This window comes from Peromyscus maniculatus, chromosome 15 (assembly GCF_049852395.1).
Source record: "Peromyscus maniculatus bairdii isolate BWxNUB_F1_BW_parent chromosome 15, HU_Pman_BW_mat_3.1, whole genome shotgun sequence".
In the NCBI taxonomy this organism is placed as follows: domain Eukaryota; kingdom Metazoa; phylum Chordata; class Mammalia; order Rodentia; family Cricetidae; genus Peromyscus; species Peromyscus maniculatus.
In genome coordinates this window covers 6,056,526-6,077,645 of record NC_134866.1, presented here as the reverse complement: position 1 = coordinate 6,077,645, position 21,120 = coordinate 6,056,526, and the positions used below count along the sequence as shown (strand labels likewise).

The window sequence follows — 21,120 nt, the reverse complement described above, 5'->3', positions numbered from 1 at the left end:
TTATCTGTATGTGTGTTTTCGGGGTTGACCACAGGCAGGTAAGGGGTGCTGAGAGCAGGAGAAATCGTCTTCCCCATGGAGGAACACACAAGCTGGTTATCCAACACCAAGTGGACCATCCTGAAAACTTTCTAAAACACTTACAAATAAATGTTGAAAATATAAATCGTTTACAAATGCAAAACCAATCCAGGTATGGTGCCCCATGGCTGTAAATCTGGCAGCTCGGAGGCTGAAGCAGAGGCTTGAAATGAGTCTGAAAATACCACAAACTACATAATGAGTTCTGGGCCAGGCTAGGCTTCACTGTGAGATCCTGTCTCAAAATGTAATGAAAAGCATCTGTTAATAACAAATAGTTTTAATATGTACAATTAATATCTTCAGGCTTTAAAGTGTATTCGTGTTTTATTTTACTTACAAAATAACATGTAATATCTTCCTACTTATAATGCAATAGAAGCACCCAGAGATGAAGGGAGATCAAGTTTATCATTTACTCTTTCTACTTCACCTCATTAGTAAATTAAAATCTTTCTCTAATGGAACCACATATAACAGCTAGTGTGACTTTCCAGGGACCTGGGTTCAAGTCCCAGCACTTACTCCCAACTGTCTGTAACTCCAGTTTCAGGGGATCCGATGCCTTTCTGCTCTCCATGTACACAGGTATACATGTGGGCAAAACACCCAAGCACATGAAATAAAAATAAATCTTTAAAAAGGACATATGAAAGAGATGAACATCATATATATGCTTATTTTTATTTATTTTATATATATATATATATATATTATTTTACAATACCATTCAGTTCTACATATCAGCCATGGGTTCCCCTATTCTCCCCTCTCCCACCCCCTCCCCTTACCCCCAGCCTACCCCCCATTCCCACATCCTCCAGGACAGGTCCTCCCCCGAGGACTGTGATCAACCTGGTAGACTCAGTCCAGGCAGGTCCAGTCCCTTCCTCCCAGACTGAGCCAAGTGTCCCTGCATAAGCTCCAGGTTTCAAACAGCCAACTCATGCAATGAGCACAGGACTTGGTCCCACTGCCTAGTTGCCTCCCAAACTGATCAAGCCAATCAACTGTCTCACCTATTCAGAGGGCCTGTTCCAGCTGGGGGCCCCTCAGCCTTTGGTTCATAGTTCATGTGTTTCCATTCATTTGGCTATTTTTTTTCAATAATTGAGTAAAACTGAAATTTATTATAAGCCACAGTCGTCCTAGGGACCTCCATGCTATATATATAGCCTCTATGGTTCTATGGGTTGTGGTCTGATTGTTCTTTATTTTATATCTAGAATCCACTTATGAGTGAGTACATACTATGACTGTCTTTCTGGGTTTGGGTTACCTCACTCAGGATGATTTTTTCTAGTTCCATCCATTTGCCTGCAAATTTCATGCTTTCATTGTTTTTCTCTGCTGAGTAGTACTCCATTGTGTATATGTACCACATTTTTTATATGCTTATTTTTATGTATCATATATATGCTTATCTTTAATAACAAAATAACTTTGCAGTTCTCTTAGTGGATTGTAGAGCATTCAGCTACACTTCATCCTGTTTAACACCTGCATAACAAAACAGAATATCAATTATCTCAAATTTCAATTATTTATTTATCAATCTAAATTCAGTTTTACCTAGTTTGTAATTATACAAATGGAATAAAAAGACTTGGAGTACATATGCCTCAGCCACATGGTTTATCTGCCCTTCGCACACCCGCGCCTGTCTGTGCACACACACCCACAAGAGAGGTAACTAGAAAGAAAACCGTATCATTTCCACGGCTGATGTAGCAAACTGCAGGGTGGCTTTGAGCACTCAAGAAATGTTGCCTTCCCAAGAAAGAGACTGTGCTGTCACCAAACTCCAGACTCTGGTGAAGATTCCAGACGCACCAAGACAACAACTGCTAACCTTTATTGTAAGACAAAAAGTCATTTTTTTCCTCTTCATTTAACAGAGATGCTTCGTTTTTAGCAAGGGGACCATGAGCGGAGGAGGCATCTGAGTCTGGACCTTCAGCTTCCGAGGGGAAAACGTTCAAAAGAGAAGGATCGGGTGGTTTCCCAGGACTCGCATTGGGAAGGCTGTCAGACTCAAAGGAGACCCCCTCACACAAGCGGCTCCATTCTGTCCCCTGTGCTGTGCACTTCCCACAGGCAGTGAAGGTTTCGTGAATGTCTTCTGACTCTCCGCTTGGACGAAGACTCCCTAACCTTTGCACTGCCAGAGTTCCCTTTTTCTGCAGCACATAGATTGTGACATGTCTGCAAATGAAGAGAGAAAACTGAAGTTCCTGTTCTTGTCTGTGAGGTTCAACAGACCCTGAACTCTTCAGTTAAAAAAGAAAAGAAATATCTCACAAACACCTAGACACACACAAAAACAATCACTCCAAGAAGATATTTTGGATTGCCGGCAAATTCTCAGCCTGGTCACGCACCAAACTGCTCTCAACAAATGTACAAGTGTCTGCACTTTGGGATGTGTGGAGCACTCTAATTAACCCCGACCACTCAGAAATAGTTGAGTTCTTTAAAGTCTGCTTGCAACCTTGTATTTGTGGTTTCTTAAAGGTAGAGGGGGAAGGAGGGAAGGAGTCTGTTGCTGGTTATCTGAGGTCAAGAATCCTAAACTTACCTAGGTGGCTCACTGACCAGATCATCAGAGGGAGCAGCTTCAGGGCATTCTCCAAGAGGTTAAACAACAGCACTTTAAGAAACAGGTGAAGAGCTGTGAATGAGGGCATGGAGCGGGAGACCACCATGAAGATGACATTCTCCCTCTGAGCCAGCCTTCTGTTGGAGGCACGGTGAGGTGTGGAGAAAGTCCTAATCCATTAAGAGAACTGCAAAGTTATTTTGTTATTAAAGATAAGCTAATTTGGCTCATAGAAGTCTGGGTGAAGTGCTCTTTCCTTTGGCCCACTGCTGAGTCAGGGCAGGAAAGCTGATGGGACACATGGGCTGCAGGCATCATAATGACAGTCAAACCTATGACAGCGTCATGAAGAGGCCACAGGACGGGCACTCACATTAGCACATGCTATCTAAAGGTGACCATGGAACTCTGTAATATAGGATGTCCTTGGGTAAATTGCAAATATGTGTTGCTTTTATTGGATGATGAACAAAGCTGCTTTGGCCTATGGCAAGACAGAATATAGCTGGGTAGGAAAGCCAAACTGAATACAGGGAGGAAGAAAGGCGGAGTCAAGGAGACGCCATCCAGCCTCCCAAGGTGCAAGATGCCAGCAGACCAGTAATACCATGGCCATGTGGCAATACATAGATTAGTAATAATTGGTTAATTTAAGCTATAAGAGCTAGTTAATAGTAAGCCTGAGCCATAGGCCAAACATTTATAATTAAGTCTCCAAATGGTTATTCGGGAATTGGCGGGCAGAGGAGAAATTTCCGATTGCAACTCTGTCTCAGTTAGTTTTTTGTTGTTGTGATAAAATGCCACGACCAAGTCACCTTAGAGAAGCAAGGGTTTAATTTTCCTTGTGGTTCCAGAGCAATGAGTCCATCATGGTGAGGAGTTACGGCAGCAGAAGTGGGAAGCCGAGAGCTCACATTTCAACCGCAAACACGAAGCAGAGAGAACAAACTGGTACAGTCTTTAAACTCTCAAGGTTCACCTCGAGGACATACTGATTCCAGCAAGGCCACACCTCCCTAACCTCCCCAAATAGCACCACCAACAGGGGACTAAATGATCAAACATCTAAAACGTGTGTGTGTGTGTGTGTGTGTGTGTGTGTGTGTGTGTGTGTGTGTATGTGTGTGTGTGTGTGTGCGCGTGCGTGCGTGTGTGTGTGTGTGTGTGTGTATGTATGTGTGTGTTTGTGTGTGTGTGTGTGTATGTATGTGTGTGTTTGTGTGTGTGTGTGTATGTATGTGTGTGTGTGTGTTTGTGTGTGTGTGTGTGGTGCGTTCGTGTGTGTGTGTGTGTGTGTGTGTTTGTGTGTGTGTTTGTGTGTGTGTGTATGTATGTGTGTGTGTGTTGTGTAGCGGGGGTCCTCATTCAAACTACCAAAGGCCTCATGGATCCTTGAAAGCTCCTATGATAGAAGGAGGCAAGGTGGCACAACAATATAGATAGTGATCAGTAATTTGAAGAACAATTAGTTCAACTGAGTGCCTGTGTTTCTCTTCCCCTTTCACATCCTCAGTGGAGTGATAGTTCCACAAACAAAACTTCCCTTGCACAAGGTATCAATCTTGTTTTTGTAGGCAGTATGAAGATTTCTGGCTCCACTTAAAGAGTAAACTCCTGTGAATTTGTAGTTCTTCAAAATACATGTTGTGATCAAATGCAAATCCTGTGTACACGTAAAAAGGGTCTAAGCTAGAAAAGAAATGAATTTTACTATTTATTCATATATGTATATTTCAGATACATGGATTTGAATGAATACCATTTTTTTGGAAGTTACATCTTCCAAAAATATTCAGTGGGTGCTCAAACCTTGCTCTCAAACACCTCCTTCGATTTTGGAAGAGGACCTGGCTCTAGATTACATCTTCTCACCCATCTAGGTTCCTGATCAAGACATCACACCACTGCGCTTGGACATAAGGTAGTGGCTCTCTGTTCGTTATTTTTTCCAGATCATGTCCTTCTTCCCAGGCTCACTGAACTCTGACCCTTGTGCTATTTCCTACTAAGCCCAGTACAGCACCTTCATTCCTTGAGGATTTAAAACTCACACTTATTCTCCTGAGGAAGTCTGGGAGTTTCTGCTTGTCAGGAGCAGAAGGTCAATTGCGGAGGCAAAGGGTAATAAATAATAAACATGGCTCTGATGGCACATCTCCACCCCATTCAGCCACAGCCAGGAGAAGGCGAGTGCCAGCAGCTGCCTGCCCCCCTAAAGCTCCTGCACTGAGGTGTAGTGATTCCTACAGCATTTGTTACCTTTGTGTGTATATCCTCAGTGCAGCTTCTTTTCCTGAGTCTTCTGTGGGACTTTGCAAATGCAGGGTGGTGTTGACACAGGCTAACCTGCAAGCCCTAGGCTCTCCCAACTGACAAGTCCGCACATCTGCATTAGTTTGCAATTGTTGTACACACTGCTGGAAGCAGCAAGATAACCCTGTAGGGAGACCTGATTTAAAATTCACTGCATCCTGGTTTGTTGATTTTTCTCTAATTTACCGAATATTTCCAAGAGTAGAAATGAATGTAAATCTGGTTATTGCTCACGACAACCCACAGGCCACCAGAGCACCCTGTTTCATTTTAAGTCCAACTACAGTTGAAACTGCATCCCACGTCTTTTGTTAAATGCAAATATATGAAGGGGAGAAAAAAAAAGGATCATAGATTGAAAGAATTCTATGTGGATTGTTTGGAATCTCAGTGATGCTAGGTTAGAAAACCCCCAAAGGACTCTGAAAGTAGAGATGGAGAGCGGGGAGGGGGTGGATTCGGACATAACATTTTACATCTGACTTCGTATCTGTACCTTCTCTTTTCATGTATGTTTGGTCTGTTGGGTAAGATATTCATAGGATACAGCTTTATTATATGAATAAAGATATATGAATAAAATACCATATCATAAAGATATTATATGAATAAAAATATATAATAAAAGATATAACTGGGTAAAATAATCCAGACTAGCGTTTCTCTTTAAAATTAGTATTTTTTTAAATTTTTGACAGTACCATACTTGCATATGACCTGCTGTGATCCGTTCACTCCCATTGCCCTCTCTCACCCTCCCTCCCGATCCCACCAACATCCTTCTTCTTCCGGTTGTCCTCTCATCCTCATGCCTCTCCTTTCCCTTTTTTTTTTTTTTTATAATCTTGCTTTGAAGAAGTTTATATTAACTTCTAAAAAACAAACAAAAAACTAAGAAGATGTTCAAAGCAAACTTCCCAAGATCTTCACCAAGAATACAAAGGCCACAGAGCTCGGAGGGACTGGGCAGTGAAAAACTCTGCCTTCCAAATGACAGACGCATATGACGATGGAACAAAAGGCCCAAAGGTGCCAGGATGCCAGGAGACCAACAGTCGTTGCAGAAGATCACTAGACACAGGGCATGGACAGACATGGAAGAGACATGTAACCCCGCAGCCCAGACCAGAGAGTTCAGGGTCTCATGGAAGTGAAGTAAGCTGTTCTGGGCGTCCTCAAAACTACGTACTAGACTTAACTTTGAGTAATTTAAACAAGCATACATTTTAAGATTATTAACCAGCCATGAGGTTGTGTTTTGCATTGGCCTCTCTTTCACCACCCCCATCACGATGACAGAAGCCAAGTGTAGAAATGTCTTCTAACCCCACCAGGAACACTGAAAGCCATGCCTTTCCCTGCTGAGGTGGGCTCAGGGTATGCCTACTGAAATAGAATTTTAATATGGCCCAAATCCTTACAATGTCATATTTACAGTGTTAAACCACTTAAACATCCACGAATAAGCTAGAGGCATGAATAGTATCTCTGAGTACTTGTCGGAATGACCAAACAGAGAAGAGACCCAGAGGAGCAGACAGTCTTCCATCAAAGAACAGAGCAAACACAGCCTATTCCACACCAAACAACAGCACTCATTCTCCCTGAACTCTAAATGTCACTACTTAGCTTAAATCCTACGCAGTAAACAGTCTTCAACAAAGGCAAAAAAAAAAAAAGGAATCGTCTAATGTGTTCTATGACCAAAATAGAATCAAACTACAGTCAACAACAGAAAAACAAGAATCTCTCTTACAGTGGGAAATTGGCTGCATGGGGGTGGGGAGGGTGAGGGAGGGGATGGGGACACATTACTAAACCATTCATATCTAAAACGAAAAGTCACAAGGGGGATTAAAATACATTGAAATGAAAGTAAAAATTCAGCATACCAAAAGTCCTCAGGAGCAGCCAGGACAGAGCTGAGAGCTGACAGCACCAAATCAATCCTGTATCAGAAGAGAATGGAATTCTTAGTAATCTTAGGTGCTGATTTAAGAAAGAGAGGAGTATAATGATCCCAAAGTAATCCTACATAAAGAGGAATGAACAGAGTAACAAACAGCAAAGCTCTAGACAAAACCAGAGCAGTAAAGAAAGATTGCCTTTGAACGGAAATATAAACTCTGAGCTGTAAAGCAACGTGGGCATAAAAAAAAAAAAAAACAAAAACAAAAACAAAACAACAACGTAAGGGAGAGACAGACCCGCAATGTCAGGAGTGTCCACAATCCATGCATACCCTGCATCTAGCTGCAGAGTAAGGAGCTGCTTTCAGCAGCTCCACTTACACAGTGTTGGCAATGTGTTAATCAGCCCAAGTTCTCTAAAAGAATGAATAACTGAAACTCAAGGAATATGAAGTGTGTACTGTGAGTTGCCATGCAACTACTAAGGATACTCAACTCAGAACTTCGGATGTTGCACAGAAACAAGACCCTGGCTTCTAGATCTTTACAAGCGAATTCTACCAATCCAATGCCGCCACCTCCAGGAAATAGAAGAGGAAACACGATCCAAAGCCAGTTTTTGAAGCCAAACTTACCTTCACACCAAAACCAAAAAGTTACCATACAAGAAGAATAGCAAAAGCCCCGCTCATGAACAAAGAGGCAAAGTTTAACTAGATGAATCTAGCAGTGTAAGAATAATTGTACAGCATAAAAAGTGTGGTTTATTCTAGGGATTCAAGATTGTAGATTACTTAAAAATCAATCAAGGACCAGAACTTCTAGGGCAGGGTCAGAACACTTAGGAGCTACTGATTTCACTCAAATCCCTGGAATTATCTGAGACTCAGAGGCCTCCACCTCTGGCCACACAGAGACTTTAAGCTTATAAACTGAAGGGGTTTAATTTGGCTTTCCCCAAATTCCTCTCCAATCCTACATTCTACACAACCAGATTAGTTCTGTGATCCATGAACATGAATCTTTGACACCTTCTTCCTAGAACCCATGTGACTCGAGTTTCCGCTATTTATAAAGTAGATATAGTGTGTGGTTTGCTGTGGTCATTGGTCCTTGGAGGAAAGCAAGTGTGTTACTGTAGGTCATAACATTTCACAGACTATGCCTCATTCACTGGTACATGGCCCACTGACTTCAGAGCCCATCTGTGATTTGCCTTGCCCCTTCTTGCCTACCATGTCAACTGCAGAGATGGGTGCAAGTGTGATGACTTTGTCTGTCCTCCTGGTGAAAATGGAGGACAGAGTGTCTGTCATGCCTCATCTTGGGCAAGTGGTGCCAACAAGTGTGGTGGTATTGTGTTCCCCGAAATATTGTGCACGCTAATAAACTTATCTGGGGTCAGAGAACAGGACAGCCACAATATTAAACATAGAGGATAGGCAGTGGTAGCACATGCCTTTAATCCCAGCATTCCAGAGGCAGAAATCCCTCTGGATCTCTGTGAGTTCAAGGCCACGTTGGAAACAGCCAGATATTGTGACTCACGCCTTTAATCCCAGAAAGTGAGCCTTTAATCCCAGGGATGTGGGAGCCTGTTCTCGGGTTCCTCGTGGCTTTACCCAGCAGGTCCGAATAGAGGATGATCAGGACCACGGGCCTGATTGCAGGTGTCTGAGATGGTCTGCACTTGGCTGTGCTGGGGGAGGAGGTCTTTTGCTCCACCCCTTGGCGTCTCTATAAAAACCCTGGGCCAGAGACAGTTGGGGCTCGTTGGAATAGGTTCCAGGCCCTCTCGAGGCTCCTTTATTTTCTATCTGTTTATCTCCACAAGATTCTCCGCTATAAATCCTTCTATCTAATATTTCCTGCTGATCGCACTCAAGAAAACTCTGGGGAACTGTGGGGGTGGTGGGTAAACGCCCCACACAGGAAGTGATGGCAGAAAGCAGAAAGACATATAAGGTGTGAGGACCAGAAACTAGAAGCATTTGGCTGGCTAAGCTTTTAGGCCTTTAGCAGCAGTTCAGCTGAGATTCATTCGGGATGAGGACTGAGAGGCTTCCAGTCTAAGGAACCAGGATAAGCTGAGGAATTGGTGAGGTGAGGAAGCTGTAGCTTGTTCTGCTTTTCTGATCTTCCAGCATTCACCCCAATAACTGGCCTCAGGTTTGATTTATTAATAAGACCTTCTAAGATTCTTGCCACAAACAAGAAATAGATTCAGCTATCTGGAGCCTTTGTTGGTCTTCTTGGTGAAGATGGAGGGCAGAGCATCTGTGATGCCCCATCTTGGACAAGTGGGGGAAATCAAGAAGAATAAGAAATAAGTTTAGTTATCTGGAACCAATAAGACTTTTAGGATTACCAGTGCTGCAGGCCTACTTTATTCTCCCTGGTACTAGACAGCCAGCTTCTGAATGCTTCTCCTGGTTTGAGCCTGACTGAGAGTGTTTTAGGGTAGTGGATGATGATGGTGGCAGTAACTCTGGGAGGATAAGTCTGTCTGATTTATGAAGAATGGTTTTTAATATATGACAACTCTAGGCATGTTTATGACCTCATTTGGTCACTGTGATTGAGAGATTTTCATGTGTTCCTGATTTTCCAATTTTGAGCCTGAGAACTGACAACATTAGGTTTTTTTTTTTTTTAGAAATATGACCTTTGATTGATAGTCTACAAATCTGTAGTGAAAGCTGATTTTGCAATTCAATGCTTGCTGAATTAGGCTTGAAGGGGATAATTCAAGGAGAAGTTTCACAAAATAGAAATCTCCTGACTCTTTGAGGATTGTATAGCATTAAGTTTAGTGTTTTGTATTCAAGGCTTTTGATTATTCAGCATGTATAGCAGTGAACAAGGCAGATAACTGGGATAATATGCAAAAATACATGAAAAATTAAGGCAGCATTGTAGTTTAGGAGAGCTGCTAACAGAAATTCATTACTAACAAAGAGGGTTGTCATAAAAGTCCAAAGATAAGGTAGCCTTCAAAGAGATGAGGGTAAACAAAGATGGATGAAATGAAACCATCTCTGAAGTTGCCTGAGCTGCTGAGTCAGAACTGGGAGGTTCTTCCACCCTTTTTGGAGAGCCAAAGGCCATCCATCCTCAGGACATTGTCTACTGATGTCATCCTGGACATATTCAGTGTGAAGTCACAAGTGTCCTCTTCAGAGCAAAGCCCTATCTAGTGCCCCTGCCATTTCTAGCACAACTATTTTGTCCTTTTGTCTCTGGTTCATGCACAGCCAAGTCCTCCACTGAGCACTGGGATGACAGCAGTGGCCCTGAAGGCTGTCCTGCCTCACGACACCTCCTGTGCAGAAGATAGAAAGATAACACTAACTACCAGTGGGCTGTGAGTTGTGCTTCTTTGATTGTTTTCTCACTGTGAACTGTATGTATTGAAATGAGAAGTAACATGGTAAAACAGATGGAAAAATCATCTTTATAATGTTGAAAGGCATTCAAGGGCAGCAAGGGAGGGCAAGGGTAGGGATAAAGATGTCAAGTTCACCTTGTGAGCAAGGTCAGATAGACACTGTGTCTACAGAACAGTCTAGCAAAAGCATTATCATTTTCTTTTCTTTTCTTTTCTTTTCTTTTCTTTTCTTTTCTTTTCTTTTCTTTTCTTTTCTTTTCTTTTCTCTCTCTCTCTCTTTCTTTCTTTCCTTCTTTTTTTTTGCAAACTTTCAGACATATATAGAGTCAGTAACACATCCTTCTCTCCATATTGACATGTTATTAACATTCCAGATCTTGCAGTGCATCTGCATCCCCTGTGTACTAAGACTTAGGATGAGAAAAGTCATCAAGACATAAGCCTTGCTGTCACCTTATTATGAAGAGACACAAATTCGTAAGACCTTTGTTGTGGTTTAAATAGGAAATGACCCCAATAGGACCATGTTTTGAATGTTTCTTCCCTAACCTATGGCATCTGGGGACAGATTATTGATTGAGTATATAGAAGGTGGGACCTGGCTGGTGGAAGGGGGTCACCAAGGAGAGCCTTTGAGAATAATATGGGGCCCTGGTTCCAGTCACTCGGTTTCCCGATCCACCATGATGCGAACAATCTCCAGCTCACATTCCCACCTCCATACACGGCCATTTTGCCATGCTTTCACACTCCAATGAACTAAACCATGTATAAAAATAAACTGTTCCTCCCTTTGGTTGTTTTAGTCCAGAGTTTGGTCCTGTCAATAGAAAAGTAACTAAGAACGAAGACTAGCACTGGAGGACTAGTCACTGCTGTGATAACCTGACTAGGCAGAAAGACTGCACACGAGTCAAGTCCCTGAGATCAATGCCCAGTGCTGTCAATCAGCCAATAAATAAATAAATAAATATCAAAAGGATAAATAAACACCGGTTTTTAGGGCTTTGGAACTAGTTTGCAGAAGGGATGAGGGAGAGTTTGGGAGTGTGGCCTAGAGAAAGTCAGGATGCTGTAATCTCCACTCAGTGGATGGTTCTGATAGGAGTTTGGAAGACCAGAATGCCCACAGAAGTGTGGGCAGAAAGACTGTGCCCACAAAGGTCCAGATTAAGCAAGGACTCTACTGGGAGTTGGTCTGAGGCTGTTCACGTTAATCTGGCAAAGAATCCGTCTACATTTTGCCCATGCGCTGAATATTTAAGAGAGGCTGAATTCAGCAAAAATGGACCAACTAATTTGGCAGGGGAAATGTGAAGGCAGCATAGCATTAGGCTGAGGCACGGTTAGTGCTGGCTGATTATAGTCTGGTTTGTAGTGAGAATCAAGAGCAAACAGTAGAGTACAAAGTCATGACAACCATACAGGGTGGCCAGGAAAGTAGAATAAATACAATTGAAGTCGTGACCAAAGCAGTTATGACTGCTAAAGAGAAGTTGGAGTCTTTGTAGAGACAACAGGGAAGGGGTTTGAGAACAAGACCGACTCACCAGAGGCCCCAGGATGTAAAACTGAAAACTTTCCTTTGAAAAGAGGGATGCACGGGGCTTTGCTGTATGAGCAAACCCACCCCGGGAAGACGTTTCCAGGTTCAGCTGTGCAGTCACTCAGAAGCCGCTGCAGTTGTGGCCTCAGGAGGAACAGCTGCCTCTCAGTTGTACCTTCCATTTGTCATGGATTTTGAAAACACAAGGTAATGCAAGAGTTGTGGGTCATGTAGGCTTGCATCAAGATTTTCACGAGAGCCTGGGAGTCCAAACAGTGTGCAGCAGAGTTGGGTTCTTGGCACGTAGCCCTTGAGGGGCTGATTTAGGAAGCTGTGAATGTGAAGCCTAAGTTGTAATGGAGACGCTGGGTTTTTGGATGTGCCAGGATGTAGGATGTCTGCTGAAGAAAACTCCAGGCGATGTGTGTAGCTAGCCTGAGAGAAATGTTATGTGAGTTGCAGTTTGTAGGGTCCTAAGCATGGAGCTGGCCAAGCCCACTAGAAAGAACATTGTGATACCATGTGCCCTGCATGTTGGAAATGAAACATAGAACTTAATATTTTTACCGCTGGGTTTTGGTTTTGCTTTGGTCAAATCTGTTCCTGTGATCTGCCTTCGTATCTCCTTTGGGGATCGTAATACTTATGCTGTGCTGCTATACACTGTAAGTAGGTTTCTTTTATAGTTTATAGGATCTCCCAGCTAAGAGTTTGCCTTGGGTTTCAGAAAAGCCTTTGGGCTTTTGAACAATGTTGGAACCTTAAGACTCTGGGGACTCATGAAGGTGGACTGAGTGCATTGTGCATTATGAGATGGCCACGGGAGTTTGCGGGCCGGAAGCAGAAGGTGATAGTTTGAACCTGGAATACTCCCTGCAGGCTCATGTCTTGAATGATTCTTTCTCTGCGTGGCTGTGATGTTTTGGGAGACCCTTTGTGAGATGAGGTTTGGCTGACAGAGCAGATCACTGAGGGAGAGCTTGGAAGGAGGTAGCCTATTACTTGCTCTCAGCTCTTCTCTGCCTTCTACTACTACAATAATAGACTCCACCTCACATGTCCACCAGCATGAAGGAAGGCATGCTGCTGTGCCTTCCTTCAGAATGCAGGACAGAACTCCCTCCAAACCATGAGTTAATACAACTGCTTCCTTCTTTAAGTAGTTTTTCTAGGAGTTTGGTCACAGTAAAGCAAAACTAGCTGACATAGTTCTGAAATTAAAAAAAATTAAACAATATACAGCTAAGCTGAGAGGTGGCTCAGCAGGTGTCAGTTTTCTTCAGTTGATTAGGCACTACTCATCCTTCTCAACAGGGTCGTTTCTCAAGCCAGGGAGTCCACACTGGAGCTCTTCTGCCATGCAAGGACACCTAGGCAAAATCATCTGTGGGGAACATTCCTGTACCAGAAACCAGCCCAGACTTACACCTGATCTTGAACTTCCTAGTCCCAAAGTCTGTAAGAAATAGACTTCCATTATTTAAGAATGACCCTGTAAAATCTATGGCCTGTTTGAAGGAAAGTGGATGGGGGTATACAGGAAGGTTTTAAGAGAGGAATCAGAAAGGAGAAATGTAACTACATCATATCTCAAAAATAAAATATACCAGAAAAAAAAAAAAAAGGAATTACCCCTTCTGAGATGTTCAGTCACAAATAACTAAGGCAGCTAATAAGACTCTCGGATCTCAGAAGAAATAGCATTCCCGGCAGATCACATCTTTGAGGTTAGCAAAAGACATTCAAAGTGAGCCTGTATTTGTTTATGCCACACACTTTCTAATAACACCCACGTCGACAGACAGACATCAGCAGAGAACTGAGCACAGGGATGGAAGGGCTCAGACGGGTCTAGGTTCCATTAGAACAATCTCCTTGGAATGGATTTCTTCCTCTGTGTCAGGTGTAGCCTACGACTGCAGTGAGTGTTTACCTCTAGGAAGTACTTTGCAAATCAAGCACTCATTCGAATAGACACATTGTGCTGCTCATTTTTCATAATTGCATTTGGTACTCGACTGTGTTAAACACCCTTCTTCCCTTCTGTGACCAGGATTTGCATTATGATTTCTGTTAAGTTCCTGTGTTTGCGTGTCGATGAAATAAGTCTGAAATCCTCATATCGAAGATGGTCTCCTTTAAATTTCTAAGGCAGCATTTGTGCTCAAGCACTGAGCAATGAATCGTCTCTCTATGACATCCCATAAAGAGCGGCAATGTTCTGTAAATTTATTGATGTTGCTGTTCATAGCATCAGTAGTGGGATCAGACTGATCGTCAACTCACTGCTTTTGTGTCTTTTTTACTCAAAAATACATAATCCATTGACATAAATTAGAAATTTAAGTTTAACAAAAATCTCCAATAGCCAGGTGTTCGTAGCTATAGATGTTCACAAAAAGAGATCTTAAATATCTGAGATCAGGGCAAAAATATAAATTTTATAGGAGACATCAAGTTGTGTTATTACAGTTTTGGCAAGTAGAGCATGCATTGATAAGAAGGTCAGCGCTGGCACGCTAAACTAAAGGTGGATGTAAAGTTCCGTTTCACCACGCATTCCAAATGCCTGTTTTCTTAGTAGACAGCTAACTTTGACCCTTTCTAGTATCTAGGCCAGGAGGGTAAGGTAATTAGATTTTCTGATGAGGACTAGTGAAGACAGGGAGCGGTGTTTCAGTGATCACCACTGATTATAAAACTCAAAATAAAAGATTTGTTTTATTTATAATGTATGTGGAGGGGTGAGGGGTGAAGGGGTAAGGGGTGAAGGGGTGAGGGGTGAAGGGGTAGGGGGTGAAGGGGTAGGGGGTGAAGGGGTAGAGGGGTGAAGGGTAGGGGTGAAGGGGTAGAGGTGAAGGGGTAGGGGGTGAAGGGGTAGAGGTGAAGGGGTAGGGGGTGAAGGGTTAGGAGGTGAAGGGATAGGGGGTGAAGGGGTAGGGGGTGAAGGGGTAGGGGGTGAAGGGGTAGGGGTGAAGAGGTAGAGGTGAAGGGGTAGGGGGTGAAGGGGTAGAGGTGAAGGGGTAGGGGGTGAAGGGTTAGGAGGTGAAGGGATAGGGGGTGAAGGGGTAGGGGGTGAAGGGGTAGGGGGTAAAGGGGTAGGGGGTGAAGGGGTAGGGGTGAAGGGGTAGAGGTGAAGGGGTAGGGGTGAAGGGGTCGAGGTGAAGGGGTAGGGGTGAAGGGGTAGAGGTGAAGGGGTAGGGGGTGAAGGGTTAGGAGGTGAAGGGATAGGGGGTGAAGGGTTAGGAGGTGAAGGGATAGGGGATGAAGGGGTAGGGGGTGAAGGGGTAGGGGGTGAAGGGGTAGGGGTGAAGAGGTAGAGGTGAAGGGGTAGGGGTGAAGGGGTTGAGGTGAAGGGGTAGGGGTGAAGGGGTAGAGGTGAAGGGGTAGGGGGTGAAGGGTTAGGGGGTGAAGGGGTAGAGGTGAAGGGGTAGGGGTGAAGGGGTAGAGGTGAAGGGGTAGGGGGTGAAGGGTTAGGAGGTGAAGGGATAGGGGGTGAAGGGGTAGGGGGTGAAGGGGTAGGGGGTGAAGGGGTAGGGGGTGAAGGGGTAGGGGTGAAGAGGTAGAGGTGAAGGGGTAGGGGTGAAGGGGTCGAGGTGAAGGGGTAGGGGTGAAGGGGTAGGGGTGAAGAGGTAGAGGTGAAGGGGTAGGAGGGTGAAGGGGTAGGGGGTGAAGGGGTAGGGGGTGAAGGGGTAGAGGTGAAGGGGTAGGGGTGAAGGGGTAGGGGTGAAGGGGTAGGGGGTGAAGGGGTAGGGGTGAAGGGGTAGGGGGTGAAGGGGTAGGGGTGAAGGGGTAGGGGGTGAAGGGGTAGGGGTGAAGGGGTATATGCACACAAGCACAGGAACACTTGCAGAAGCCAGAAGAGAGCTAGATCTTCTCTACACACACACACACAGAGAGAGAGAGAGAGAGAGACAGACAGACAGACAGACAGACAGACAGACAGACAGACAGAGAGCTTTTTAATAACTTGAAAATAAAGGCACACATGTGTACTTATGTATGTGCAGGCCAGAAGCCAATGTCAATCACTCTCTATTTTACTTTTTGAAGCAAGGTCTTCTCTTCTGGGACATATAGAACATGACAGTTTACATACTGTCCTACTGTGCGATAGCACACCAGAATGCCTTGCTTGTGTCCAATCATAACTTAGGACCCAACCTTTCCCAAACCTCCTCTTCCAGCCTCATCAGCATCTGGTGAATGTCATCTCACCCTCAGGTTCTGTGGGATCAACTCTTCAGGTTCTGTACAAGTGAGACCATGAGGTTCTCCGTCTGCTCCTAGCTTATTGCACTCAACGTAGTGATCTCCAGCCGTTTTGTCACAAAGAACAAGCTTCATCCTATTAGATGGCTGGGTAGTATTTCATTATGTTATAAACAACATTCTCCTTACCCATTCACCACTTTTTGGAAATTGAGATTGTTTTTATTTTGGACTGAATAATGCCGTACTAGGTGTGGGGATAGAGTCATGTCTTGGGCTGACTTCAATGCTGATTTCATTAGCTTTGGATATATGTGTGGAAGTGGTGTTGCTAGATCAAAACACATCTTTTACTAATTTAAAAGATTAACATTATATGCTGTACAATTACTGACCACAACAGTATTAAATTAGAAAGAACAAAACAAAACTTCTTGATAATATCCCAACTCCAGATATTTGTTGACCAGACACAATTCCAAGTTACATGTGGGTCAAAGATGAAGTCACAGGAAACATTCAAACAGTTTAATAAATAACAATAAAACAGAACTTTAGCTGTTTTGTGCCTTTAAAGAAGAACATGGAAGAAAACTTCAATCTTCACTTTCTTATGTGAGGGAAAAATAAAATATTCAAAGAAGTAGGCTAAGATAATGCCTTACAAGTCCAGACAAGACAGAGAAAATTGAGAGCCGAGTTCACAGATGGAAGAAAATGAGAAACATGAGCAGAAAACACAAAGTAAAAACTAAACTCGATGGAACCAGCTCTGGCATGTAAACACTGTGTAAGCAAGTTATCACCCCCCATGAAAAGTGGGACAGCTGAAGAGACTACAGAAGAATGATGCTTCTCAGATCCATCGCAGGAGTGAGGTCACAAAGACATTTCTGTACCCCAACTTGGCGAAAGATATCTGGGTACATGAAGAAAACATGTCAGAAATAAGCAGATGCTCCCAGGGGGCCAGGACCAGGTGAGAAACACCTACACTGTGGCTGAAGGTGAGTGAGCCTGGGAGAGAAAAACTCCACAGGGAGCCAGGCACGAGGAGGCCACAGTTTAGTGTCCTTCCTGGAGCAGTTCCACATTCTCATAGTGAAGATGTCAGGAAACGCTCACTCACAAGCTTAGCAGCAGATGGTGACAGGAAGTCCTCTTCTATTTAACAAGCCCAACCCCAAAGATTCCCCCGTCCATCAGAACCTAATCCACAGCACCTCATAATTAGCCTGGCGAAGGGAGAGTCCCGGCTCTGAGTCCTCTCAGCCCTCCTAGGCCTCGTAAAGGGGGGAAGCTGTTGGAGAGGCAGTGGTCAAGTTCACAGCCCAGAGCCACAGCTTAGCAAGAGATGCAGACCCCGAGACACCAAGACAGAGATGGAAATACGCCTTTCAATTGTTACCTAGCCGATATCTCATCCTTGTTCCTCATCAACACAGTCCCATTTTACTAGGCAAGCCTTCCCCATGCAGTGTCTAATTTGTCTGGAGCAGATTCCACTCTTCCTTCATCCTTCCCACTCCTGAGAGCCTTCCCAGACACCAGTGCGCTCACTCAGTAACATCTCCTAACTTCAGTATGGCCCACTGGCATTTCAACAAGTCAGATTCGGCTTGGCCCGGGTGCTAGTGGTGAGCTACAGAGTGGATGCAGTGAAGCCTTGGCCAGTGGAACCACACGGGAAACCTTTCTCATTCTCACAGGAACTGTCCTTCTGGGGTGGAGTGTGAATGATAAACGCTAGAACTGCAGCTCCCAGCAGCCTCTGTCTCCAGGAACACAGCCCTCAGAAGACCTGACTGTGTATTACAGGGCCTGGAAGCCAAGCTCTCCCATAATTCCACAAAGCAGGGGCAGCCGTTGACACCACCAGAGTGTGGGCGGTGGATTTTGCCATTGCTCAAGGCACTTAGGGCCAGCTGTCAGGAACTGAAAATACCACGGAGGAGAAACAGGTTGCTGGTCATAGCTGCACAAGGTCACTTATAATTAAGTTTATCATGCTCCCAGCTAGATCTGATTCGTTATAAGGAAACAAATTATGCTGGGATATATCAGTTTCCAGTTCCTCCTTAGTGTAGAAAAACAGCCAGAGTGGTGTTGAAAACACTCCATTTGGAAGTCAGCCGAGGAACGCCCTCCAGAAATAAAGGGAAGTGAAATGACTTTGATAGAGTGTGGTCTCATTTTAAATTGCAGACAGTGAGTTCCTACAAGTAGCCGTTTATAACAGCACACAAAAATATGCTGATTCAAGTTTGCTCAGGGTTCTGAGAATCTTATGCGCATCTTCCCAAAGACAGCAGTAAAAACACTACACGTGGATGGAGTGGTGTGTTATAAGTTGCTGATCTTCTGGCAATGTGCCCTGAACCTAAGGTGCAGCAGTTGTAGTATAGATGTATTGGCTGATGCCGAGTGCCCAACAATTCATTGTCCGTTATTCTGGGGGCTTCAAATGCAAGCTCAGGATCCCAGCATGGTCAGGTTCTGATGAGAGCTCTCCCTCAGGCTGGGGTATGCAGGTTTCAGGTTGATTTTTTACATGGTAGAAAGAGTGGTGTACTAATGACTCTCTACCGTCTCTTGAATCAATCTGTCCTGCCTACACTGGGGAGAGGTACAAACACCAAGAACAGAGAGGAAGTGTTAAGCTTCTGTGGCTATGTGACAGCCTTATCCTAAGCCTCCTTAATGAATGAGAGTCCTGATCTCACTGGGTGATGCAGAAGTCCAGGTGGACAGGTAAACTGGAGGAAGGCCTGAGACTGGGGAATGTGCTGCTCCTGGAGCCAGAAGCTAGGACTGCAATCCTTTTCCAGGAGGATGCCAGTTCCAGCAAAAGCCATGTGGTTCTGTGTGCTTTTTAGAATTGGAAGATACATAAATAGTCCCAAGAAGTGAGCCAGGGCAAAGAAGAACCAGCCACAAGCTCAGCTTCCTCGAGATGTATAGGAAAGTGGCTCGTGGTGTTCCTCCCAGTACTACCATCCTACGGAGCACTCCCTTCCCCAATTGATCGCAGTCAACACAAGCACATACCTTTGTTTCATATATCCTTATTCATTATGTGGAAGGAGCACACAAAATGTTATTGAAGAAATAAAAAAACTGTACACAATGGAAAGCAATGGCCCAATCTGATGAAACTTTGACATTTATTACAGCACAAAATACATTTATTCTCACTGCATCAACAGCACAGGATTATAGAAAAATTCTTTAGTGACCATTATTATTTACAGAGCTGCACATGTTCAGAACAAGATCTGAAAAATCAAGAATGTAATGATTTGTAAGAGCCGAATTGATGTGCTCTGGTTTAATGTAACGCAGTCTGAGTCAGCACCATCAGACACGACCTATAGACTTACAGACTAAAACTGACAAGCAACTCTTTCAACTATATACATTGCTCTGATTAGATATTTAAAATGAATTCCCCAGTTTAAATGCATCCCAGATGCAAGATATTGAAGGACACTTCTCATCACTAAGGAACAATAAATGCAGCACAATTAGATGCTTTGGCAAGAAAGTTTTAACAGATTGCTCAGATTCTATGGTTTCATAGAAATGATATTTGTAGTTTAGAGTAAATTCTGAACATAATACAATCAGGTGTGATGTTGAGATTTTATGCTTAAATATTGATCTAAGACATATGATGTTAGTTGGAAGAATAACTGAGAAAAGTATGTCTTTGAGTGCACAGCTGTGGCATAGCAAACATGAAATCATTTCCCCGGGAAGCTGGCAGGAATCCTGCAGACTCCATTAAAGAACACAGAATAGCAACCTTTGCATTTTGATAAAGTGGATGTTGCAGTATCATGTGACTACATTACATTAGCAGGTGCTAGAACTGGTACAAGGCTGTCATGTGCTCTATAAGAAGAAACGTACACATATCCCCTGATCCCTGTCAAGATGAAAATTTGCCTGGCAAAAGGAACTGTACAAATGTGGCTAAAGTGAGCATTCTGTTACTCTGGATTGTCCAGGTAGGCCCAAGGTAATCATGGGAGTTCTTGTTAAAAAGAGGTCAGGTTGAGCATTGCAAGATGACAGCGTGGGACTTTCCAGGGCTTGGTCTACTGTAGAAACACCAGTTTGAACTACTGCAGTTTTCCACGTGTTTTTGTTAGTTTTGTAGAGCTGTGACCAAAATACAAATAAAACAGCACAAAACACAAAGACAACTGATGGAACTAGGGGCCATGGAGGTTTAATAGCTTGCTTAAGATGTTAATGTAGTGAAATGAAGCTTGTTTCTAGCCCACCTTTCCAGACCACAGACTTCCGCTCTGACTGAGACAGTAGCAGCACACTGCCTGCGTCACAGCTCCTGAATCCAAGACCAGCAGTGATGCTCAGGACAAAAACCCCAGCCTGTGAAGCAGAGGCTGCCTCTGCCAACGCAAGAGTCAAATGTGTGACAACTTATCAAAATGTCATACTATCTCAAGACAAGGCAATTTAGATCAGTTTGGGTAATTTTGGGTGGGGGAGATAATGTTATTGCCACAGTTTTTTAAATGTTTTTCAGCTCAATATGTGGTTCTTTGATATATAGCACTCCTTCCCGCATGGGCTCAGCACTGGGGACCCTTTCACCTTGGGGCTCACAATTCCCAAGTGTCCCACCTGCAGCAGTGTCTACCCACTGGAAGAGTGAAGTAAAAAGGTTACCTACACATCCCAGAAGCCTTAGCGCGAGTTATTTCCTACAGCCTATTGCTCAACACCAGCACAGGAAGTTGTAGCCTGGTCTGTTGTGGCTGCAATCTCATTTCCATGGGAGGGGAGAAAGCATTTCGGTGGCTGCCTGGTAAGTTCAAACACAGACTACAGCAGGAGAAAAGGTAAAGGGCAGTGGGAGCTGCCGTCAGTCTCAGAGTGTTGCCGAACTGTCCATCCACTCATGGCCAGGTGTCTGGGCATTGATGCACCCACCCAGGTAAAGTACAGACGGCAACAGGCAGAATAGAACTCTTTGTCCAACTATGGTAATGATACAGTGGGCAGAACTGCTTCCTGCAGGAATCTTTTTCACAAGAGA

General features: G+C 43.9%; 1 long non-coding RNA gene across 1 annotated transcript; it reads right to left on the bottom strand.

Annotated features, from left to right (window-relative positions):
- Positions 1 to 921: 921 nt before the first annotated feature.
- LOC121822891 (uncharacterized) lies at positions 922 to 6,946 on the bottom strand. Its single transcript, XR_013044865.1, has 3 exons — positions 6,889 to 6,946; positions 1,934 to 2,286; positions 922 to 1,581 (listed from the first exon to the last, which is right to left on the bottom strand). It is a non-coding gene; the product is annotated as an uncharacterized LOC121822891 (long non-coding RNA).
- Positions 6,947 to 21,120: the final 14,174 nt, after the last annotated feature.